Source organism: Aotus nancymaae, unplaced genomic scaffold (genome assembly GCF_030222135.1).
Source record: "Aotus nancymaae isolate 86718 unplaced genomic scaffold, 86718_ANA_hifiasm-v0.15.2.pri h1tg000079l, whole genome shotgun sequence".
NCBI lineage: Eukaryota > Metazoa > Chordata > Mammalia > Primates > Aotidae > Aotus > Aotus nancymaae.
In genome coordinates, this window is record NW_026988494.1 from 18088917 (window position 1) to 18101117 (window position 12201).

General features: G+C 40.4%; 1 protein-coding gene across 3 annotated transcripts in view; it reads right to left on the reverse strand.

Moving 5' to 3' along the window:
- Positions 1–12201, reverse strand: part of CSGALNACT1 (chondroitin sulfate N-acetylgalactosaminyltransferase 1) — a 359476-nt gene that overhangs the window by 299625 nt on the left and 47650 nt on the right. The window contains exon 1 of one of the 3 annotated variants that reach the window (XM_064368809.1): positions 6041–6168. The exons of the other annotated variants lie outside the window; for them this stretch is intronic. The gene's annotated coding sequence lies outside the window, so the exon portion shown is untranslated. Of the gene's footprint in view, positions 1–6040; positions 6169–12201 lie in introns of those variants that run through there. 3 annotated transcript variants of the gene reach the window in all.

The following is a 12201-nucleotide window of genomic DNA, read 5'->3' on the forward strand; positions in this document are numbered from 1 at the left end:
ATTGGTTTTTTTTTCTTTCTTTCTTTGTTTCTCTTTTCTTATTTTTGTTTTGTTTTGTTTTGTTTTGTTTGGAGATGAGGTCTCACTAGATTACCCAGTCTGATCTCAAACTCAAGCAACCTGCCTGCCTTGGCCTCCCATGCTGGGTCTACAGGCATGAGCCACCACACCCAGCCTTGTTTTTTAGTTTTAGTTTTTTAATGTTGTATTGTTATTTTTCTTTTTTTTATTTTTCAAATATTTTCAATTCAACGTTTATTGAATCCACAAATGCAGAACCCGCAGGGCCAAGTGTATACCCAAAAGAACTGAAAGCAGGATCTCAAAAGAAATTTCTGTACACTCATGTTCATAGTAGCATCATTTGCAATAGCCAAATGGTAGGAACAATCCAAATGTCCATCAACTAATGAATAGATACACAAAATGCTCTAACCATACAATGGAATATTATTCAGCCCTAAAAAGGAAGGAGATTCAGAAACATGCTATAACACAAATGAACCATGAGGTTATTACGCTGAGTAAAATAAGCCCATCACTAAAGGACAAATATTATATGATGTCACTCACATGAGGTCCCTCAAGTGGTCAAATCCATAGAGCTAGAAAGCAATGAGGAAAAGAGATTTTTGTTTAGTGGATACAGTTTCAGTTTTGCAAGATGAAGAGTTCTAGAAATGGATGGCAGTGATAGTTACCCAAGAATGTGAATGTACCTACAGCCGCTGAATCGTACACTTCAACACTGTTAACACTGTAAATTTTATGTTCGGTGTATTTCTCCACAGTTTTTAAAAGAACGCAGGTAGGTATTATTTCCCATTTTAAAATAAGAAACAAGGCACATGATGTTAAGTCACATTTCTTTAATAATATACATTGTTTACTGGGCCTAGAAACTAAACCTCCTACTTCCAGGTATGTGATCTTCTTAGACATCACTCAGGGGTTTGCTTCCAACTTTGACTCTGAATTGAGGTTAGGAAGTCATTATAACATGTCATGGTGTCCTTCCTTGTGAATAAACCTGGCCCAATGATCTTTCTTATCTACAGAATCAGGCTAATAACCTTCCTTTTGTGCCTCTGATGATGGTACTAAGGTGTTTTTTATATTATTGTCAAAGTATCTATGGGTGGAAATATGATAGACAGGATATAGACCATATGATACAGCCTTCCTCACCATTAATTGGGGTGGACTTAGTGCCTGATCCATGGGGATGTCTGTGAGTGTAAACCAAGACTTTTCCTCTATACCTGCACCTACAATTGATTGAACTTAAAACATCCTATGTTCCTCTTTCTGTACTTGTCCTCTCTTGAATGAAATTCTTAAAAGCAAAAATTTGCTAAAAGTGAAACAAATAGAACACCACAATCTGTCTGCCTAGGAGAAGGCAATCGACTTCTATAAACTTCTTTGAAACCCTTGAGATCATTTTCCTGCAGTGTGGCAGTGGCCTCTAGTTTCCCATATCATAACCATCCTTCCCTTGTTCTTAGTAAAAGAACACTTGTATTTTTGAGGGGTGCAAAATTTCTGGAGAAATTACCTTTCTCAACATCCATTGAAAACAGGGATACCCCACATGTTCTCACTCATAGGCGGGTGTTGAACAAGGAGAACACATGGACACAGGGAGGGGAGCACTATACACGGGGGTCTGTTGGGGGGAGGGGGGATAGCGGCGGGGTGGGGAGTTGGGGAGGGATAGCATGGGGAGAAATGCCAGATATAGGTGAAGGGGAGGGAGGCAGCAAATCATACTGCCACGTATGCACCTATGCAACAACCTTGCATGTTTTTCACATGTACCCCAAAACCTAAAATGCAATAAAAAAATAAAATAAAATAAAATAAAATAAAAAATAAAAAATATAAAAAAAAAAGAAAACAGGGATACCCAATGAAATGTCAGCGGAAGTCCTGAGGTGGGGTTTCCAGGAAGGAATTTAAAGGGAGCTTATTCAGCTTGCAGGTACCTTTCTGACCTTCGATCCTTCCCTCTTACGCCATCGAGACAGAAATGATGGCTGGAGCTGCAGTAGTCATCTTGAGTTCATGAAGGAAGGAGACCAAGTAATTTTGCCACTCAAGATGATAACATCAAGTATAACAAACTAATATACACTACACAAACTAAGAAACACAGATATACTCATCTTAAAGCAGGTTTGTTGATTCATTAATGAAACTTCTTATTAGTTGGGTATACGCCAGTAGTCCCAGCTACTTGGGAGGCTGAGGCTGGAGGGTAAATTGAGCCCAGGAGTTCAAAACTACAGTAAATTATAATCACACCACTGTACTCCAGTTTAAGTGACAGGGTCCATGTCTCTAAAACAAATTAATTAAATTTTTAAAATTCAAACTCTGTAACCTGCATCTGCTCCCAGCCCCTTTCCCACCTTTCCAGCACTCCCCCTCCTATACCAAACCCTCTAGCCAAACTAAGCACTGGTTGTCCCCTGAATGTACCTGGGATGCTCCATCTCAGCCCTTGCCACAGACCACTCCGTTAGCTAGACACTCATTCTCTCCCATCCATCCCCCAGCTCCATGTGTCCACACCAGACCTCATCCTCAAAACTAAAGTCACATGCCATGTCAATGACTCCTTCTGGACAAGTGTTGAGCTGCCTTGATCTAGTTCAGAAGGAAAAGCTCCTTCCTCAGAAGGAAAAACTACCATAGATCCAGCACTCTCACTTCAGGGTCTCCCCCAAGGGAATCAGCATAGCCTAGCACCCGCCCCCTTCTCAACTTCCGGCAGCTGACCTCTTTTGGTTTTTAATGCTTCTAAGACCTTCAGGTAACTGGTGGGTTGGTTGCTACTGACTGCACAGTACCTTGCTTAGTAAAACAAAGTTTAATCAATACAAGGAATCCTCTTATGGTCTTCAGGTCTCACTGATTGACACGAAGTTATCAGATTCATTCACTCAAAACAACATATTCTAAACCAGGTAATGTATGTGATAAAGTTTAGTTCTCTACAAAGCAAGTTACAGTTAACAGTGTTCTTTAGGAAACTGCCCGTGCACTGGCTTTCCTCCCTCATCCTCCATGCAGCGCTCAGTAGCCTCTTACATAGTACACATGGATATCTGGCAGTTATATCTTTCCTGAGGGCTGTCAGATCCTTGAGGGCATCATCTATGTCTGATTTGCTTTTCCAGCCCTCAGTAAGACTAACATACTACACTGCATATGGGAGATCTTACTTCTTAAAGTTTTGAATGAATGAAAGAATGAGAATGCTCTGAGTTCACCGAGCTTGATAGTTAATTACACAATTCCGTTGATCATCCTTATTCTCTTCTCTCCCTCCTGTCCTCTCTTCTATTTCCCCCAATCCCTGGAAAAACAAGGCACTAAACGAATGTGCTGCCAAAGGGGAGGGAAGAAAGGTAGCAGGGCATTTGAATCACATACCCTTCCAGGCCCATATTATATTGTTAGATGGAGAAGAAATTTTGAATTTTTCCCAAGTACCATTAAGACTTTTTACAAATTTAAACATAAATTTCTTGGATATCAAAACTACAGTCATATATCACTTCACGCCTTAAGATGGCTGTGATGAAAAAGTCAAAATTAACAAGTGTTGTTGAGGACTTGGAGAAAAGGGAACCCATATGCATTGCTGGTAGGAACATAAATTGGTATGGCCATTGTGGAAAACAGTATTGAGGTTCCTCAAAAATTAAAGATGGAACTACTATAGATCCAGCACTCTCATTTCTGGGTATATACCCAAAGAAATAAAATCATTTGATCAAAGAGTCATCTGCATTCTGTTGACTACAGCATTACTCAGTAAGATATGGAAACCATTTAGATGCCCATGGATGGATAAATGGATGGATGGATGGATGGATGGATGGATGGATGGACAGATGGATGGATGGATGGATGGATAGATGGATAAAATGTGATCTATAAATACAATGGCATATTGTTCAGCTTTAAAAAGTAGAAAACTCTGCCACTTGTGACAAGGATGAACTTGGAGGACATTATGCTAAGTGAAACAAGCCAGACATAGAAAGAAAAACATTGCACAATCTCATTTCAATATGGAAGTTTTAAAAGTTAAACTCAGAAACAGACTAAAAGGGTAGTTACTATGTGAAAACAGAGGGATAAGAAATGGGGAGGTTTTGCTCAAAGGATGCAAACTTTCAGTTATAAGATGAGTAAGTTCTGGTAACCTACAGCATGGTTACTATAGTTAATAAATGTGTTGCCCACTTAAAATGTGCTAAGAGGATAGATCTCAAGTATTTGCCCCACCAAAAGGTACTATGTGAAGTGATAATTAGCTTGATTATGGTCATCATTTCACAACGTATACCAAAGCATCACCTAAACTATATATAACGTTTGTCAATTATACATCAATAAAGTTGGGGAATAAACAAATAGAAAAGTAAATCAGTAATTCTACCTTAAGAATACTAACTCAGGATTAGTGATTTATGCAAAGACTTACATCAAGAATTCCATTAACTCAGGAAAAAAATTGGAAACAACTTAAATGTTCAATAATTACTTTCTCATTCATTTTATATATCCATTCAATGACATGTTTTTGAAAAAGTTTTAGAAGGAAAAAGCTCATCTTTTGAATTTTAAAATCCAGGGAAGCCTGGGCACAGTGGCTCACATCTGTAATCTTAATACTTTGGGAGGCTGAAGCAGGAGGACTGCTTGAGCCCAGAAGTTCAAGACCAGCTTAGGCAATATGACGAAACCCCATCTCTACAAAAAAAATACAAAAAATTAGCCGGGAATGGTGGTGCATGCCTATAGTCCCAGCTACTTGGGAGCCTGAGATGGGAGGATCACCTGAGCCTGGGAGAGGGAGTCTCCAGTGAGCTGAGATCACACTGCTGCACCCCAGCCTAGGCAACAGAGTGAGACCCAGTCTCCAAAAAAAAATCCAGAGGAAAAATGTAATGCTAAAGTTTCATGGTACCATGGCAGCCCAGGAGGTCAAGGAATTGAATAACGCAGGCACTAAAATCAGACATTGGAATACACTGAATCAGGTTTAAAGGAGTGCTTTTTCCTAGCCCCAAATCCATGAAACAGCCAAAAGGTCATCTCTTTAGCCTCCAACCACAAAGTAAGAAGAGGAATCATTTTAATGGGGGATGAGTAAAGTTTTCATATATAATGCACATTATATATTATGATTAGATGTTTAATATATAAATACAACGGTAAATATAAAAGCAAGGAAACATTCCAAAATGTTGCTAGTTAAAGCTGAATGACTGAATGACGGCACGACTGATTTTCATTTTCTTTCATTTCCTCAATTATCTTCAATTACCTTGTATTACTTGGTTATCTGAATCCCCGAACCTCCCCTCCAACATGAGGACAAAGGCAAGAAAATCTGGAGTTTCAGTAACTACAAATAAACCCAGACATGGAAAAATACTAATCAAATTCAAACAAAAATACATTTATCCACCGCCCAATCATACAGGGTCCTTACAAAGCAAACAGCATGCAAGATGACAACAGGAGGGAGCTGTGTGTGGCCTTCCATCTTTCTGAACCCACCAAGCCTTCCCCAATGTCATAAGTAATTCATTTAGATTAGGGAGAATTCTGCTTCATGCTCTAAAGGGATTTTACAAAAGGGCAGTCATTGCCCCTGTGGTTTGTGAACTGAAGCCAGGCTCAATGTGTAACTGTATTGTCCCAAAGAGAATTTCCTCCACATCCTCAAAGGAAGTGTTACTTCCTAAAAGGAAAACTGTGGTGGAGGCTGGGGAAACCTAAGAGAGCAGCGGAGCCACGGCAGCCCAGGAGGTCAGGGAATTGAATAACACAGGCACTAAGTTCAGACACTGGAAAACACTGAATCAGGTTTAAAGGAATGCCTTTTCCTAGCCCTAAGTCCACAAAACACCCAGAAGTACATCTCTTTAGCCTCCAACCACAAGGGAAGCAGAGGAATCATTTTAATGGGGGAAAAGTAAATAGCAATAATAAACATTGGCAGTGGGGTACCTACCGGAGCATCTGCAGGTCAGGGTCCTCCTTGGGTGTGAAGCCCAAGCCCCAGGCATCAGGTGTGGCTACTCCTGGCTCAAGAAATTCTCCCCACCAAGCCTCCCTAGTAGCTGGGACTATAGGCATGCACCACCATGCCTGGCTACATTTTTTTTTTTTTTTTTTTTTTTTTTTTTGGTGAAGACAGGATCTCGCTATGTTGCCCAGGCACGTTTTGAATTCCTGTCCTCAACTGATTCTCCCTGCCTGGCCTCCCAAAGTGCTGGGATTACAGATGTGAGCAACTGCACCTCCCTGGCATTGTATCTGATCAAAATCAACACCAGGACAGTACTGGAGCTAAAAATTATGTCACATAAGGGAAGCTGTAACACTAAGGATATGTAAGACAGGGAAAGGAGAGAGGCCGGGAGCTCTTACCAGCACCCAGGGATTCATCTAGTAGGAGGCTACTGCCTTTCTGATCTATTCACCAAGACAATCTAACTCAGGTAATTCTAGAGGGTAGCTCAAGGGAAAAGTAGCATGAAGTTTAAACAGGATTTGAAAACACCAACAGTGTCCATGGAAATACTGATGCTAAAGCCAGGAAATTCTTGGTTGGTTGACAGATCAAGTAGTTCTACATCCAAAAGCGCTGTATAATTAAGCATAACAAATTACAACTTTTAAATCCCAATTAATAGCTCTGTGAACTAAGGGAACTAATAAAACCACAGTAGCCAACCTCTTTACTAGTTGTTTCTGATACTGCGAATAGAACTGCATGTAAGTAATACAATATCAGAGATGGGGCCATTTTTATTTAAAGTCATTGATCAAAAGGAAGGAGTTAGGGAGAAGATCATTCTTTAGTAGACGTCCTCTACAATTTATCATTCGAACCAGCACATGTCTAAGAGTAAAAGAAGTCACTATTAATAACTGTGCTGGGACCACTGACACAAACTAAGATCATCCCAGGCCAATCAGGGTATTCAATCATCCTCTTCAAGGACCACATACAAACATATTCAACAATGGAAGACTAGATTAAACAGTATATGTTTAACTAATATGCTTTTTTTAATCCACATAAAATATCCTTAAAATTATATTAGATATAAAGCCGGGCGTGGTGACTCACACCTGTAATACTAGCACTTTGGGAGGCTGAGGCAGGTGGATCACTTGAGGTCAGGAGTTTGAGATCAGCCTGACCAACATGATGAAACTCTGTCTCTACTAAAAATACAAAAATTAGCCAGGCATGGTGGCGCATGCTTGTAATCCCAGCTACTTGGGAGGCTGAGGAAGGAGAATGGCTTGAACTCAGGAAGCAGAGGTGGGGGTTGCAGTGAGCTGAGATCATGCCACTGCACTCCGGCCTGGATGACAGAGCAAGACTCCATCTCAAAAAAAAAAAAAAAAAAAAAAACTGTATTAGACATAAACAACAAAAATACACTGCTGCTCCACCCTGAGAAAGGATGAGCTGAGCAGAGAAAGGAACATAGACAGGTGCTAAGGAGGTGGAACTGAGATAAAACCAGAGGACAGTGGTTTAATTTGGTTTTGAGGTCAAGGTAACTGGTCACATTGCCCTGTTATATTTTGATGTTCTAATGGTGAAATTATGCAAATAGTTCTTACATGCAAAGAAATGTACATAGCATGTATGTCTGAATTATGGGGCATTCCAGCAGACTCAGCATCTAGGAGCCCACTGCATCACCTGGGATGCCCGTCAAGACAGGGTATTTTCATCTCTATCATCAGTAGGCATGTTGAAACTGATCCACTGATTAACAGCTACTCCAGATTTTAGCATATTTTCCTGAAACTCACATGGGGTCTGCTATGAGTAGTGTAGTCACAGTGGCATACTGTGGAGGGGAGGCTGTCTTCATAAGCCAACCATGTGAAATAAAGCTGCATAGCTCCAACTACTCAGCTACAAAACCAGCTGCCTGCTGTGTCACAGAGAGTTAGGAAGGTCACATCTTCAAGGTATGCATGAACTCTTACGTTAAAAGAACTCAGCAAGTATGAGCTGAAGACTCAGCACTGGGTTCCAAATGTGCAAGCCAGGAGATGGGGAGGACTGCCTCCTCATTACTGCTCCATCCTCTCCCCACTCCACTGGTTGTTCTGTCCACTCTCTGGGACTGTTTAAACCAATGAGAGCACAGAGCTTCAAGAGGAAAAAGTGCTGTTATTTAGCACTGAGTGGAGGGGCAAGTGAGTGCTGAAAACTCACTAATCCTGAAAACTCTGATGCCCTCTGATGTCCCTTTCATGATGTCCCGAAGAGGTACAAATTCTATTTCCATCACGTACCACATATGTAGACTTGCATGTGTTATTTAACTGCTCAGAGCATGATCATCCCCATCTCACAGAAAAGATCAAATTAGATAAAGTACATGAATGTACCTTAAAGCTGACTATTACCATATACATATTCATGTCTGTATTTTTATTTTTGTTATTATTATTATTCATTTAGAGATGCTGAGGGCAAGATCAGGAAACAGGGACAGGGCTGGATTCAAGAACGTGCTACCTACCTGTGTTGTGATTAAATACTTGCCAAGAGGTAGGTATAGCTATGCTGCAAAGAAGTTAACTCTTCTCCAGGTCTTAGAAAAAGAACTCGAGCCTATGCTCAGTATCTCTTCAATGCATCTTGATATCATAATTCATATTCATTTAACAAATATGTTATGTCTACGTATTATACCAGGCTCTGTGCTAGGCACCAGGCCTGCCTTCAAGGAGCTTATATTCTAGTGAAGGGAAGAAGAGACAATAGAAAGCAAACAAATTAACGGATGATTTCAGATAACTCTAGGGCTAGGAAGGAAGTAAATAGGATGTCATGTTTTGGGTTAGCTGGTGAAGGGTGGAGGTCTGTTTTAGATAGGATGATCAAGAAAGGCCTCTCTCAGGAAGAATGAACTGAGAGAATGAAGTGGTTCCTACAGAGAAAACAGCAAATGCTCCTGAGGCTGGAAAGCACTTGCTGACTTCTAGAACCTAGTGGAAGGCCAAGATGGCTGGATGCTTTCAAGTGGCGCTTTCAACTTGGCACTCAGTGGTATCTCCACCCGGGCATTAGGCACAATGGAGGTTTGAGTCTGCCCCCCAGAGACTCTGATGTCATTGTGTGGGTGTGGCATGGGTAGTTTTCCAAGTCCTCCAGGTATTTATAATGCATGGCTCAGGCTGAGAGCCAGGTCAGGTAAGACTGTAAGTGGATGCAGGACAGAGCTCTAGGGCACTCCAGGATTGAGTGCCTTCCATTTCTAAAGGCCCCTACAGAACACGTGCTCCAGCCTGCAACCAGACAGATGCAGAGTCAAGGCTGGGTTAGGTCCATAGCAGCTGTAAATGACTAATTACTTCTTATTTTCATTTCACAGCTTGGAAGGAGGCAAGACATGTGTGTGAAATATTTATTCCCCACAGGCTTAATTTTTCCTCCTTAAGAAATCCTTCTAGGAAAACACTGCAATGAAACCAGTTTCATCTGTATCCCTGGAAATTATCGGTGACTTCTGATTCAAAGTGTTAGAGAAAAAGAAACCCAAAAAGCCATAAATTAATTATAATTGTCTCTGTCATTCCATAAAATGCATAATTAAAAATTAACACAGCATGACTATATATAGGGAGTGAGTAGGGTCTATAATCCATTTGTCAAGAAATAATTACCAGCTGAGAGTCAGTTCAGCAAGGTTGCGGCAGTCATCTAGTTTGTTTTATAGCACGTATCATAAAGCAGTAAAATCATCTGAAAAAAGGATGGTTCCTGTAAAAGAAATAGATCACCTTAACAATGCTATGCTTGGTGACAGGAAGCACACCAAGTTCACAATCTCAGCTTCTTCTGAGGAGGGAAGGGAGAGGAACAAAGAGTACATTGGTCAGGAATATTTTATTGCTTTCATTTCAAAACAAATCTGAAGCAAACCTGGCACAATGTGAATATGTATTAATTCTAGCGTAGGGAGTGCTCCATGAGTTCTTGTTTTATTACTCTCTACTTTTCCATATGGAAAAAAAAAGAGAAATGAGAACATGGTTGAAGGGTAAAAATCCTTCATTTAACACTTCTTGTATAATGTGTTAAATTGAGTAGAAACCCTATAATTACTTCTTACCATTACTGTTTGCCAGTTTCAGAGGCAATGCTCCTGAAATCATCATAAGCATTTGCGCTCCCGTTATATTTATACACGAAGGCCAAAGAGGTGCCGTTAAATACTGCCTAGATTGTCTCTTTCGCATTCTCCTTTTTTCTTCAATTGCATCACTACTGTATGCACCTCTCCGATTTTTTTTCCTAAAAACTACTGCCTGAAAGAAGGATTAGTAATACAGTCTCCACATTCTTCAAGGAAGATTGGCCCTGTGGTTCACTGCTCCACCAACCCCCTGCTGCTATTCTAGAAATGTTTGGTCAACCTTTACGTATTCATGTTTTTTCTTAATTTATGCTTTCAATATAGATATATTTCTAAGGGCAATATAGCTTTGGATTTTCATATGTCTTTAAAGGATAATTCATAGTCCTTGTGCTGAGTCAGGCCCAATGAAAAGTAAGTAGTCATCAACAGTGACAGTTGAGTTGTGCTAGGAGGATAAAAAGATGGAAGCTGAAAGTTTCAAAACTGCTATTTTTATCCTGAAATATTTATTAATCCATTTTAAAGCAGTGGAAAACATTTCCCTCCTGCAGGAGGGTGGGGCAAGGAAGAAGTAAAAAAAGAGACAAAGGAAGAGAGTCTAAGAAGTTCAACAATAAATTTTAAGAGGATTCACTTTAGCGATGAGATATAGGAGACCAAACCCTGTGTGCCAAGTGGCAGGAAGTAATGTATTTCAACAGTGTGGCATCTGTTTATGGGAACATTGCAAATAAAGCAAACTTATATGGAAGCTTTTACAACCCCCTAGATCAGCATTATTATCACATGTAAAAATTAATATATTTCAGAAATGTAATTGCCAAATGGATCTTAGGCTATAAAAGAATGAATATTCAGGAGCAAAAAGCTGAGCACCCTGCAGATGCCAGGAGCTGAAGAAGGAAATCTCAACTTGACACCTCACAGGTGACCAGAGCATCACCCCAACAATTCACTTCCATTCCAGGCTTACATCAACATGGCCACTTGTGGCCACTTTGCTCCTGTTTGTCATGGTGTCCCATACTCTTCAAAACTAAGAAAGGATAAACTAACTGTGTGGCACCTCCAACATGCCAGGCACTACTGGGATGGTCATTTTTCAATTATCTTAGTATCTTATCGCATTGAACCTTCCCAATAACTCTGAAGGTGATGCTAAACCCATTTACAGATATGGAAGCAGTGTGCCCAACATCACAGAAATAATAAAGTGGTGAAGCCAGGGTTAGAACTCAGAGCTCTTCAACACCAAAACTCATGCTCATTGTTGTAATCAGTTTCACAGGAACAGTAAGAAGATGGAAGTACCTAGAGATTTTAGCCATCTGTAGTAGGGAACCAGGAAAAGAATATAATGGCAGCCTTTTAAATTAAAGGTGCCTATGTCTAGCCACTGAATACTCTCTTCCTAAACATTCACTCTGCTTGTTCTCCAAAAGCCCAAATGGGCTCGCTGTGCTTCTACCAAACTCAGCACATCCTAAAGTCATCCCTGCAAAGCTCTTCCTTATGGCCACCAAGTCCCTGCATTCTAACTACCGCCATCACAAAAAAGAAGTGCCGACCACTGCATCTCTCAAAATGCAGTGTCTTCCTGGCCAAAACAGCACCAAAACACAACAGAAAAAAAAAAGCATGGATGGACAGCTCCTGTTGCCTTGCTAAAGACAGATGACCATCTCACTGAGGCAGCTACAGGCATGGACAGTTAACAGAGATGGAATATATAAAAATGTGCAGAGGGCCAAGCTTGGCAAGAAACATCCAAGTGCAACTGGAATCCATGAACCCAATCCCCTTAACTGATTGATCTTAAGACTCCTGGTGGACCCCATGTGGAACATTCTAAAACATCACTGCAAGGAAGCATGGTTACAATCTGACCCTCAAAACAAAAAATACTATTTTCAAAAAAACAGCCTGGAATATTCTTTCTATCTCCCATCTTTCCAATGCTTTCTCTCATCTCTTTCAGGAAAACTTGCCT